Source organism: Giraffa tippelskirchi, chromosome X (genome assembly GCF_054371585.1).
Source record: "Giraffa tippelskirchi isolate mGirTip1 chromosome X, T2T-mGirTip1v1.2.pri, whole genome shotgun sequence".
Lineage (NCBI taxonomy): Eukaryota > Metazoa > Chordata > Mammalia > Artiodactyla > Giraffidae > Giraffa > Giraffa tippelskirchi.
The window spans coordinates 109,862,309-109,876,155 of NC_137289.1; the positions used below are offsets into that span (position 1 = coordinate 109,862,309).

The 13,847-nt window shown below is 45.7% G+C and overlaps 1 long non-coding RNA gene across 1 annotated transcript; it reads left to right on the forward strand.

The window, feature by feature from the left end:
* Window positions 1-810: 810 nt before the first annotated feature.
* LOC145536053 (uncharacterized) lies at window positions 811-8,573 on the forward strand. The gene is made up of 4 exons (XR_014075636.1): window positions 811-2,449; window positions 3,198-3,401; window positions 8,137-8,227; window positions 8,381-8,573. It is a non-coding gene; the product is annotated as an uncharacterized LOC145536053 (long non-coding RNA).
* The last annotated feature ends 5,274 nt before the right edge of the window (window positions 8,574-13,847 follow it).

Here is a 13,847-nt window from a genome sequence, read left to right on the forward strand (position 1 = left end):
CTCTCTCTTGCTCTGGCCCCGCCTCAGCCTTTTGTTCTTTCAAACAGCTCCCCTCCTCAGGCTCACAGCCTCCCACAATCCCCTACTTACACAGAACGCTTTCTGGCTCTTCATAAACACTGTTTTCTTTTTCTCCATCCCAATCCTAAATTCCTGGGCAAAGGGACGCCGGTGGTCCAGTACCTTGGGGCGGGTGTTTGCTCCCTGCCCCAGCAGCTCGACCCGCGGGCTGGGGGTGGGGGGCACCTTACAAAGGAAGCTGCCTGGAGCCCAGCCCTGCAGAACAACAACGAATGAGGGTTCCCGGAGGTGTGCAGGGGCTGCGGACTTTTAGCTGGGCCGAGTTCTGTGACCTGTGACAGTCCTCTCCCCAGAAGCAGATCATGTTTGCTGCTGGCAGAACTCTGCCCCACTTTCCCTTTTGATTTAAGGCCGGTGCAGGGGCTCGGATTTGGAGCGACTCTTTACCGCCAGCTCGCCTTAATTCGTCCTTCTTATATAACCAAATGGCAACCGAGAGGATATTTGGATTCCTCTTGCTTTTTCTGTTGTTGTTGCAGTAGTTTATTTATTAGTGTGCAAAAAAAAAATTGAAGAAATGAAATAGCCTTGTTTATGTTCTAGTGCGCGGGTCTGTGTGCTTGTGTGTTTGCAGCCTGGCAGGGGGAAGGGGGACGCAGGGCCCCCGGGGAGGGAGCTGGACGGAGGGTGTCAGCATCTTCCGCTGCGGAGGCGACGGGCCAATGCAATTCATTCCTCTTCCTCCCTCCCTCCCCCCACCGACTCCCCACCTTCTTCCCCCTCCTCCGCGGGTTCCGGGCGTCCTTGGAAGGAAAAGGCTTGCTGAGAGAGTGGTTTCGAGGCCAGAGAACTCGCCATCAGTCATTCTTTAAGGAAGCTGGGACGGGATCAACAGGGCGGTCGCAAGCCGCCGCACCTCCCAGACCGCCTGGCGCCCAGCTGCGCTCCTTCACTTCGGGGCTTCCCGCAGGCGTTACAGTCTAGAATCTGAGCCCGGGGATGCCGGGGTTCCGGGAGAGCGTGACTCAGAGGGGCAGAATCCTGGAGAGCTCCAGAGCGACCTTTAGCCCCAGGGTGGCTCGCCTGTCCCCTTGCAAGGATGGAGGGCTGAAATTCAGGCTGCTCCGCCTTTTCCAGCCGCTTTCAGCCCCACTCTCACCCTCCCCCGGAGCCCGAGCCCGTGCTGCGAGCAGGGCTGGCGGGCCTGGGTACAGTCTTGACCTGATGCGGCAGGAAGGAGGAAAGGAAGGCTGAGCGGGCTGCCCCAAGCCGAACTTCCTCATCGTCTCCTCATACTCCGGGCTGCGGGGTTGGGGGCTCCTGCCCCGCTGAGTCCTCCCTGTTGGGGCCCCCAACTGCCTTAGTAGCTGGTTTCTCATCCTTGTTGGTCTCATGACACACCCAGAAATTTTATGTAATATCTCTATGACATTCAGGGGTGAACTGGAGAGTATTTGGAGAGTCAAAATGTGGCCGGCTGGGGGAAAAAATGTATTTCATTCTGTGTATTATGTAATCATGTAAAAAAAATTAAATATGTTGAATATCAAGTATGCATATACATTTTAAGGGACTTTCCTGGCGATACAGTGGTTAAGACTTGCCTCTTCCAAAGCAGGGGTGCTGGGAACTAAGAACCTACATACCCAGTGGTATAGCCAAAAAACAAAAATAGACATATACATTTTAAAAATATTTATTTAGCTGCACTGGGTCTTAGTTGCAACATGTGGGATCTTTAGTTTCGGCATTGGGGGTCTAGTTCCCCCAACAGGGATGGACCCCCGGCCCCCTGCGTCGGTAGCATGGAATCTTAGCCACTGGAACACTAGAGAAGAGCCACATTTTTCCAATGAAATCTTTCCAACCCTCCCTTTTATTTTTTACTTTTCACTATGGAAAATTTCAAATATATGCAAAAATAGATGAGTAGATAATGAATCCCCAGCTTCAGTAATTATCAAGGTAAGGCCAATTTTGTTTCCTCTCTACCCCCAGCCACTTCCTCTGCCTATTATGGTTTTTCATTTTTTAATGATAAATTGAACTCGTTTTAATTACCTTTTCCTGTGTAACAAGCCACCCCAAGGGATAGTGGCCCAAAACAGTAATAGTTTATGATGTGTTATGATTGTGCTGGTTGGTTAGGTACTTCCTCTGGCCAGTTTTGACTGGACTCACTCAAGAGTGAGAATCAGCTGAGCTGGAAGATTCCAGATAGCCGACTCACATATCTGGCTATGGACTAGGGCTCCTCAGGTCTCCTCTTCTCCATGGCTTTTTATGTTCTAGACGGCTAAGTGGACTCCTTTATATGGCAACCAGAACTTTCTGAGAGAATCAAGGCAGAAGCCTCAAGCTTCCTGAACTGACTGTGGGAGTCTCAAGTCGCTTCCATCTACTGCTATTGGCCAAAGCAGGTTACAAGGCCAGTCCAGACTCTGGGGTAGGAGGGTGAAGAAATAGACCCACCCTGGGATGGGAGGAATGAAGGGCAAGGATACTTTGCAAAGTGAATACTAGCATGCAAGGGATTGTAGCCGTTAACCAGTCTAGTACACAGTTTTTATCAACATATGAGGTTTTATGCTTGCACTGCATGCGTGCTGAGTCACTAAGTCATGTCCGACTCTTTGTGACCCCATGGACTATACCCACCAGGCTCCTCAGTCCATGGGATTCTCCAGGCAAGAATACTGGGGTGGGTAGCCATTTCCTCCTCCAGAAGGAAATTTTCTTCCCCAACCCAGGGATGGAACCCATGTCTCCTGCATCTCCTGCATTGGCAGGTGGATTCTTTGGATTCTTTACTACTGAGTCACCAGAGAAGCCCATATATGTGTGTATATATATATATATATGTATATAAGTATACATGACATTTTCCATTATGGTTTATTACAGGATATTGAATATAGTTCTTCTCCAATTCACCACTGACACTCTCATTCATCATCTGTGGGAATGCAAAATGATACCACCACTTTGGAAAATCATTTGGTGGTTTCTTAGAAAACTAAACTTATACTTACCATATGATCCACTACTTGTGCTTCTTGATATTTACCCAAAGGAATTGAAAACTTATGTCCACGCAAAAACATGCACACAGATGTCTATAGCTGCTTGATTCATACTTGCCAAAATTTGGAAGTAACCAAGATGTCCTTCAATAGGTGAATGGATAAACTGTGGTATATCCCGACAATGGAACGTGATTCAATACGGAAAAGAAGTGAGCTGTCCAGTCAGAAAAAGACATGGAGGAAGCTTAAATGTATATTAGTAAGTGACCGAAGCCCATCTGAAAAGGCTACAGACTGTTTGATTCCAACTATATGACACTCTGGAAAAGGCACAACAATGGAGACAGTAAAAAGGTCAGTGGTTGCCAGGAATTGGGGGAGAAGGGGATGAATACGCAGAGCACAGAGGATTTTTGAGGCAGTAAAAAGAAATGGTCTTGTAATAACTAAAATACTAAATGAATAAATGGTAGCATAAAAAAAAAGTCTATTAAGAAACAGTGCTGGAAATGGATGTGGTAATGGTTGTACAACATGAAAGTATTTTTTTTTTTGCCACACCATTCAGCATGTAAGAGTTTAGTTCTCTGAAAGTGAAAGTGTTAATCACTCAGTCCTGTCCAACTCTTTGTGACCCCCATGGACTGTAGCCTACCAGGCTCCTCTGTCCATGGGATTTCCCAGGCAAGTATATTGGAGTGAGCTGCCATTCCCTTCTCCAGGGGGTCTTCCAGACCCAGGGATTGAACCCAGGTCTCCTGCATTGCAGGCAGATTCTTTACCTTCTGAGTCACCAGGGAAGTTCCACAATATGAATGTATTTAATGCCACTGAACTGCACACCCCAAAATGGCTCAAATGGTCAATTTTATGCTGTGGATATTTTACCAAAATAAGTTTTTTAAAGTACATCTTTACCCCAATAATTTGAAATGCCATATACTTTGTCATATACTAAATTGCCAAATATATTTGAGTCTCTTTCTAGACTTTCTCTGATCTATTCCACTGGTTTCTTTTCTATTCCTGTATCAATACTACATTGTTTTCATTCTAGAGGCTTTATAGTATTTTTAATATGTGTTGGGACAAAATCGTGAAATTTATGCCAACAAATTTGACAACTTAGGTGAAATGGAAAAAGTCCTTGAAAGACATAAACTATCGAAGCTCATTAAGAAGAAATAGGTAACCTGTTTAGCCTTATATTGATTAAAGAAATTGAATTTATTGAAAACATTTCTACAAAGAAAACTCCAGGCCCAACTGGCTTCATGGGAGTATTCCAATAAATATTTAAAGACAAAATGAGTCAATTCTCCACAAACTCTTCCAGGAAATTAAAGAGGAGAGACTGTTTTCCAAATCATTTATGAGGTGGTCAGCATTACTCTACACCAAAATCAAACAAAAATTTTATTAAAAAAACTATATACCAGTGTATTTCAGAAACAGTAATGCAAAAGTTCTTAACAAAATTTGAGCAAATCAAATTCAATAATATATAATAAGAAAAAAATACATCATATCTGAGTGGGTTTTATCCTAGGAATGCAAGATTAGTTCAATATTCAAAAATTAATCAGTGTAATTCACTATATCAATGATGAGAAAAAACATATGATCATGAATATGAGATATATATCTCTCACAGCTTCTTTATCTATATATAATAGATTACATCTCAGCCATAAAAAAGATGAAATCTTGCCATTTACAAAAACATGGATGGATCTTGAGGGTATTATGCTAAGTGAGATGTCGGATGAAGAAAGACAAATATTGTATGATTTCACTCATATGTGGAATATAAAAAAAAATAAATGAACAAGCGAAATGAAAAAACAAATATATAGATACAGAGGGCAGAGTAGTGGCTACCTGTATGGCTGGTAGCATAACTGACGCCATCTTGGGCTCTTGCAATTTCTCCCATCTTTTCGCTGACCCTACCCAGACTGTACTATGTAGTGAATCACTTATCTGTCATCAAAGGTTTTGTAGTTAATAGATGTTGTTTCATAATCATCAGTATCTGGTAGGCTCTATGCTTTCTTAGTCCCCAAACAATGATGAAAACCCTTTGTGACGTATTCCCAGTGCCCACATGACTAGCTACCCATTCATAAATCTTAATTTAGGAATGCGTGGTCTGTTTTCAAGTATCTGTACCCCTATCCTAGATTAACTATAAAATTGTCCCAATGCCCCTCACTGGTCCAAAGTGCAGCTGCCAACTTGATTATATGGAGCTGCTTGCCTAATCTTTTGGTCTCAAGATGACTTCTCAGTTTCATGGGCACTTTTTGTTCCCTCAATCCCCCAATATTACCAGAGGAAGGGGGGCAAATTGGGTAAAGGGGATCGACTGTATGTTGATGGATGAAAACTAAATTTTTGGTGGTGAGCATGTTCTAGTGTATAAAGAAATAGAAATATGGGAATTCCCTGGTGATTCAGTGCTTATGACTCCTCGCTTTCACTGTCGAGGGCCGAGGTTCAATCCCTGATAGGGGAACTAAGATCCTGCAAGCTGAAATAGAAATATAATGTTGTACACATGAAACTTATACAAAAGAATGTTACCTCAATTAAAATTTTAGAAAAAAAAAATGGCCACCATTATTATCTTCTTTGTACCTGCATCCCTTTTCAATGCAGAGTAGCTGCCCCCATTAAGAGCTGCAGCCCTTGAACCTGAGCTGGCCTTGGGACTTGCTCTGACCAGTTGAATACAAAATGTTATTCCTGGTCCAGGCCTAGCTCAAAAGGCTGTGAGCATTTTTTTGCTGTTTCAGCTTACTCTTCTGCAACTCAGCTATCTCCCTGTGAACAAACCCAGGCTAGCCTTGGGAGATGTGAGACCACACGGAAGAAAGACAATCTAACTAGCTGAGGCTATCTCAGACCAGCCTGTCCCCAGCCAACCTGGCAGTTGATGTCACAGATGTGGGCATGAGCCAAGTGCATCAGTGGGGCTTAGCCCAGATTGCCAGTCTGCTAAATCCAGAGTTGGTACTTTAAGGCAGGGGTCCCCAACCTCCGGGATCTCATGCCAGATGATCTGAGGTGGAGCTGATGTAATAATAATAGAAATAAAGTGCACAATAAATGTAATGCACTTGAATCATCCTGAAACCACCTCTCCACCCCCTGGTCCATGAAAAAATTATTTTACATGAAACCCATCCCTGGTACCATAAAGGCTGAGGACCACTGCCTTAAAGCACCAAGCTTTGTGGTTGGTTGTTTTGTAGCAAAAGCTCACTGACTCAGAATATGACAATGGACTTTTTTGATGAGGAGCCTAACCCTCTCAGATGCTGGCTTCCTTAAAGTTGGAGAGTTTGAGGGACACTGTTTGGTAATGTAGCCAAGCAGGACCCTATGGGAGCCTTCCCAGGACAGACACCTCCCCGCAACCATGTCCTCCACCTGCCTCTTGTCTGTAGGAAAACTTTAGCCTTCTAGCCCTTCCCCGGGTTCCAAAGAATATAATCAGAGTTGTGAGAAAATGCAGAAAGACAACAGTCAAGCAGGACAAAATAATGATAGTTTAGCCCTTAAACAAAGCCAGGGACCTTTAGTTCCTCCTCAAGGGCTATAGATAATATTCTGAGCCAAATCCTTTGAGGTGTTTCGCAGAGACCGAAACCCCCACCAGGTGGAAGAAGTTAACTGTCTGGTGGCCACAAGCACACAGGCCCAAGACTGGGTGGAACCAGGTGGTTGATGATGTTGACTTTTGATTACCTCATCACCAATCCATTGGAAAAATGTCCACCAGCTGATCACATACCCAGCAACCCTCTCTCTCATCTTTAAAAACCTTCCCCTGAAGCCATCAGAGAGTTGGATCTTTTGAGCCTTAAGTACTGCCTAGGCTCCTTGCTGGAAGCCCTAAGACAGATGGTGTGCTTCCCTTCTCCACAACCGGGCATCAGTAGATGGGCTTTACTGTGCAGGAGAGCGGGTCCAAGTTTGGTTCGGTAACCCTAAGGATTAGGGGAAAACTTTTGGACGTGGCTGTTCCCTTCAATCGGAGAAGGCAACGGCACCCCACTCCAGTACTCTTGCCTGGAAAATCCCATGGACGGAGGAGCCTGGTAGGCTATAGTCCATGGGGTCGCTAAGAGTTGGACACGACTGAGCGACTTCACTTTAACTTTTCCCTTTCATGCACTGGAGAAGGAAATGGCAACCCACTCCAGTATTCTTGCCTGGAGAATCCTAGGGACGGCGGAGCCTGGTGGGCTGCCGTCTATAGGGTCGCACAGAGTCGGACACGACTGAAGCGACTTAGCAGCAGCAGTTCCCTTCAATAACGCTGAAGAAGGCTTCCCTGGTGGCTCAGTGGTAAAGAATCCTTCTGCCTAATGCAGGAAGCACGGGTTTGATCCCTGATCCAAGAAGATCCCACATGCTGCGGAGCAACTAAACCTGTGCGCCACAACTATTGAGCCTGTGCTCTAGAGTGTGGTAGCTGCAACCATTGAGCCCAAACATGCTAAAGCCCGTGTTCCACATCAGTAGAAGCCACTGCAATGAGAAGCCTGCACAGCAACGAAGGCCCAGCACAGTCAAAAAGAGATAAAATTATATAAAATAATGCTGAAGAAACCTAGGATTTCTTGGAGGTCATGTTTCCAGCCGTATTTGTTCTTGGACTCCAGTATGAAGGAGATGTGGGTGAATCAGCACCCGGCTGAGGATCTCAGTGTATTGACAGTGGGGCATGGGGATAGGAAGGGGTGGGGAGCCAAGCTGGCCCCTAAAAAGCAGGCCCACTGGCTCCCCCATGGGCCTCCAGGATCCTTTGCAGCCAGCCCTGCAAAAACAACTCCCTGCCCGCTCCCCTTCACCCCTCCACCCCAGGAAGGCTGGCAGGCCCACCCTGCTTCACCTGGTAGGAGGTTCACACAGGCCAAGATTAACACTAAATGTGGAGATTGTTATTCAGAGCTGGGTTCCACACCTTCTGGCATTCCATGCTAGCCTAGTTTTTAATAAAAACAACACTATTTTGGTGCAGTAAACCTATTTTTCACCATCTGGCATACCCTTGTGCCTCTTATGTTTCTTCTTCTAGTACAGCCTGATGGGAAAAAACCAACATGGGACTAGAAGCTCTCCACCAAAGAGGATATTGTTGTACATTCGAATGGATAAGGCACCTTTCTGTAAGTTGTAGCCGCTTAACTCTGAGCAACAGACTTTCAAAAAAAATCCTCGTTCTACAGATGTCAATAGGACAAGATGAAAGAAGTTTACCTCATGAAACATTAAGGTAAAACATGAAAATTTGCTTTGTTTTGTTTTGTTTTGCATAACAGATGATGACAATCCTAAAATACCCAAGAGACTAACGGGGAAGAAAACTCACCCCTTCTGTCTGAGGGAATGGTGACAGAATGGCCCCAACCTGTCCTCTGCAGTTTCTTTGGGGGATGACACTAAAGGAATGGAAGGCTCTGGGGGAACCAACAGCAAAAGTAGCTTAATGAAAGTCATTCTCATTGGATCAAGCTTTTTTAGTAAGTCTGTGATTTTGTGATTCTCTGAATTTTCTAGAGTCAAAGTCAGCTGTTGGACTTAATGTTCACCAGCACCTTTTTACTGATAAAAGAGCTACTTCAAAGCACACAAATGTCTCTAGAAAACAGGTTGTGTGCCTCTTTTTACTTAATGAGCCTATAGTTCTTGATTCTCAAGTATGTGATGAATGGTGGTGTGTGGGTGTTCGTTTGAGGCAGCTCCAGGTTTTGTGGGTTACTGAAGATTATATAACTTGGGGGGGTTAAAAAAGAACAGAAAATTAGGAATACAGAATTAGTTAGGAAAGGAATGTTCTTTAGAATCAGAAAGAAAACACGATAAATAACATTTTAAAAGCTGAGAAATACTTCAAATCTCACATAATTCAGAAAACTGACATAGTTTTGTTAACTGCCTGACAAACTCCTATAACACATTTTTCCCCCTACAATTTTTGGCTGCAGATGCTTTGCCTGCCTTTTCATATGACAACAATCTTGTAATATCATTTTCTAGCAAGAGGATAGAAAGATAATTCATGCTGATTTTCTTTTAGTTTGGTGGATGGAAATTTGGTTTTCATTATTGATAGTTTAGAAGTTTCAGCTTTGCAATTTGTTATTAATGCTGTGTACATTTTTAGGACTGCTGTCAAATTTCGGGAAACCTCTGTCAAGTTTCTTTCCTATAAAAGCTGTACATTTTCTGGGCATATCAAGGTTTCACATTCAGAGACCCATCTTAAATACTCTGAAGTGACAATACTCAGTCAACTTGACCGCAATGTCTTGTAAAGATCTATTATGAGATTTGTGTTATTTTTGTCAACGTCAGTATTTTGGTCAAGACAGCAAGAAACTTAATTTTCCTCCAGTGTGTTCATATACTTCACTTCTTCTCATTAAGTATATCCAGTTCAGTTCAGTCGCTCAGTCATGTCCGACTCTTTGCAACCCCATGAACCGCAGCATGCCAGGCCTCCCTGTCCGTCACCAACTCCCTGAGTCCACCCAAACCCATGTCCATTGAGTCGATGATGCCATCCAGCCATCTCATCCTCTGTCGTCCCCTTCTCCTCCTGCCCTCAATCTTTCCCAGCATCAGGGTCTTTTCCAGTGAGTCAGCTCTTCGTATCAGGTGGCCAAAGTATTGGAGTTTCAGCTTCAACATCAGTCCTTCCAATGAACACCCAGGACTGATTTCCTTTAGGATGGACTGGTTGGATCTCCTTGCAGTCCAAGGGACTCTCAAGAGTCTTCTCCAACACCACAGTTCAAAAGCATCAATTCTTTGGTGCTCAGCTTTCTTTATAGTCCAGCTCTCACATCCATACATGACTGCTGGAAAAAGCATAGCCTTGACTAGACGGACCTTTGTTAGCAAAGTAATGTCTCTGCTTTTTAATATGCTGTCTAGGTTGGTCATAACTTTCAAGGAGTAAGCGTCTTTTAATTTCATTGCTGCAATCACCATCTGCAGTGATTTTGGAATTAAGTATATTATTAATCCCCAAACCCATATATTGCCTCTATTCAAATTTTATCTCTTTCTCTTTTGGTATGATCTGAAAAAAAATTTGTTACAATTTACTTCTCCATGCCAGAATTGTTTCTGTTGGTTACATATGGACATATTTGAAAAATTTTTAGAGGGAGTTTGCAATTATATTCACTGCATTATTGATGATAACTCTCAACAGAAAAAACTTCCGTTTTGAGCTGCTCATAAATATAGGCATTTGATGATTGGAAGAATTTTCCACATACCAGCTTCTGGCTCTGTACATTTCAAACCTTGTTTCTCCTCCTCCTCCCACATCCCAGCTGCTCTAGTGCTCAGTGTCATGATGGCAGGTGGGCAGTGGGATTATTCCTGGAAGTCATTCCTACCCCAGGATAGCCAGTAATAACTATCTATGTAAACAGTTCCCATTAAGGACACAGTAAAATGTACCCCCAACTCAACTTGCTCTCAGGCAGCTTCTAATGCTTCAGGACCCAAGGGGAAGTGTGACAGAGTCAGGGTGAGGAGAGAGCCATCTTTACCTATTACGATTCAATACGGATCTTAACCAATTTGCAGTTCACTCCTGCAAATGGTATCAACACGTAGGACCAGGTGGATCCATTGCTGCCCACACCCCCAACCCCCACCCCTACCCCCGCCAAGAGTCGTCTGCTAATGAGGGGCTCTGCCGCTTTTAAGCTCTGTGTAGGTACCAGCCTGTGAGGGGTTTTTGTTGTTTCTTTGAATTGACAAAAGCGGCAGCAGAATACCAAAGGGCCTACTCCGGAAGGCTTGGATTTGTGTCTCTCCGTGACCTTGAACAGGTTGTTCCTCTCTCCGTCCGCCTCGGTTTCCCCCACTTCCCAGCCTCCCACGCGCGAAAGGCTTCCTAGCGCCCACCCGTTCCCGGTCCCCTGCCGTGTCAGCACGCGGCCGCTAGAGGGCACCATAGCCTCGTCTCAGAGCTGGGGAGGCCAGGAGACTGGGCCGGGTTGCCAAGGCGACGGCGGCGGCAGTCTAGCAGCTGCTGGCTCAGCTCCGCCTTCTTAGATGCTTTACGCGACCAATCACGAATCGTGCTCCATGGGAAACGTCGACGCCCGCAGAAAACTGGTGAAGTGGGCAGGGCCTCGCGCAGACTCCGCTTGGCCTTGAATGGCCGCTCGCGATGCGACAGGAGGTTTAGAGAGTAGGCGGGTTCCGTGACAGGCGAAGTGGTGTGATACCTGCCGTGGCCCTCCCTGCCACCAGGGGGCTTTGTCACCCCTCAGGCTCATGACACTCACAGGACCCTCTTTGATTTGAGGTGTCGGGGACGGGGAAGGGCTGATCAGTAAGTGATCTGTGACGGACTGGACCACCAATGAGAGAGCAAGGCTCAGGGCCTCCCAGGCGGCTGCTCTTCCGGCTCCAGTCCTGGAGGGCCTGTGTTGGTGGCACTGCCCTGGGCTGGGTGGTATGATCTGATGGCGTCCGAAGAGCCCCCATTTGGAGGTCAGGTCATGCACCCGCAGAGGAGCCCAACCTGCCGTGTGGCCCTCTTGCAGGGTGATGGGCATTGCTCAACGAAAGTTCGCAAGAGATTTTGTCTTTCATCCCTGGGCCTGAGGCATGCGAGGGGGCTCTGGGCCCCCCTCCCATGTCTGGGTAGAAAGGGTGGGGGTGAGGAGGCAGAAGCTAAAGGATGTAGGTGAGAAAATCGATCTGCCTAACACAACAGTTGTCTGTCCCCACGAGTGAACCCTGGGATAGCCCTGGTCCATGGTGATGTGGAATTCCTTTGTGGCTTAGTGCAGGGCTCAATTTAAATCGATACTTATTGACTTGGGAGGGGGAGGATAGATGGCAGAAAGGATCAGCCAAACAAAGAGGGTACAGGAGGTTGTGCAAGGAACCAGTGCATAGCCAGCAGTGGGAGTAGGGGTGTGTGCAAGAGCTCCTTGTAACCACAAGAGGGTGGGGTGGAGGGGAAGCCTATGTAGTGTGTGTGTGTTAAAATACACATAACGTAAAAGTCACCATTTTAACAATTTGGGTTTTTTTTTTTTTGGCCACTCTCTATGGTTGCAGGATCTTAGTTCCCCAACTAGAGATTGAAACCTGGCCCTCAGCAGTGAATGTGCAGAGTCTTAACCACTGGACTGCCAGGGAATTCCCAACAATTTTTAAAGTATACAATTCAGTAGCATTTAATACATTCACAGTGTTGTGCAACTATCAACATTGTCTAGTTCCAAACATTTTCATCACCCCAAAAAGAAACCCTCACCCATTAGCACTCACTCCCTATCCCTTCCCAGCCCCTGACAACTACTTATCTAATCTGTGAATTTGCCAATCCTGGGCGTTTCATGTAGATGGAATCATACAATGTACGGTCTTTGTGTCTGGCTTGTTTCACTCAGCATATTTCCAAAGTTCATCCACGGTATAGCAGGTATTTAGTATTTAATTCCTTTTTATGGCCAAATAATATTCTGTTGTGCAGGTAGACCACATTTTGTGAATCCATTTAGCTGTTGATGAGCACTTGCACAGTTTTTGCCTTTTGGTGACTGGGAACAGAAGCACATGTACAATTACATCTTCCTGTCCTCTGTGGGCCCCTCTGCGTGCAGCTCTCTCTGAATGTTGGGCTGTGAGCAGGTCTTCTGGCATCTACCCCCGCTCCCCACCCACCCCAGCCCAGGGAAACTGTGTGGTCTGGGGGAGCTTGGACTCGTCAGTCACCACCTCAAACAGAGAGGGTTCACTGGAGTTATTTTGTTTCCTCTCAGGGGCTAGACCTTTGCAACTCAGACACCAGAATCTGCCCCTTTTTCTGTTCTCTGCTAATATCAGTGCATCCATAAAGCAGAGAACAAGACTGGTCTGGTTGCTGCCACAATGAGAGGGTGGACGAGCTAGGGACAATGGAAAAACACTAAAAGGTGGGAGGACATGGGGGAACAAAGGTGTCAGTTCGAAAATACGATCCTGCATACTTTCATTTTTACTTACTCTCTTGATAACAACATGTACACATGATTGGAGGGTGGGACAATGTGGGACATGGAGGCCACGGCCCAGGAAAATGCAGATGGGAAGTCGGGAGGGGCTTTCTTCTGCTTCAGCAGGGCCAGTCTGCCCAGACCCTGATGTGAAGCAGGAGAAGGGGAGGTGGCGTGTGTATGTGGAGCAGGGGGGCAACCCCACTTGGACAAGTAGAACCAGGGGGTCCTTCTTTGCCAAGTGAGATGGGTAAATTGTGATCACCGGTCCTGGAAAAGGTAGCCAATGGGCCTCTATAGGGGGAATTTCTCCCCAAATCCACAAAATACACATGCGGAGAATCCTCTCTAGGCCTGTGAATCAGCAAACAAACCTTGTCAATCTAGGATTTTAATGGCCTAGGATCCTTTGATGCATCTTTTTTTTTTTAAAGTTGCTCAGTCTTATCCAACTCTTTTGCCACCCTATGGACTATAGCCACCAGGCTCCTCTGTCCATGGGATTTCCCAGGCAAGAATATCGGAGTGGGTTTCCATGCCCTCCTCCAGGCGATCTTCCCATCCCAGGGATTAAAGCTTATTTGTCAGGTGGGTTCTTTACCACAAGCGCCACCTGGGTTTGCTAGATTCTGAATCAGCTGTTCCACTGAACACAAGCAGCCCCACTAACTCACTGCACTTGGGATTCAGTGTTTACTGAGATATCCTGGATGAGCTGCTCTCAGATACCCAGGTTTCACTTTTTTTTATTTTGAAGGAAACCAACATC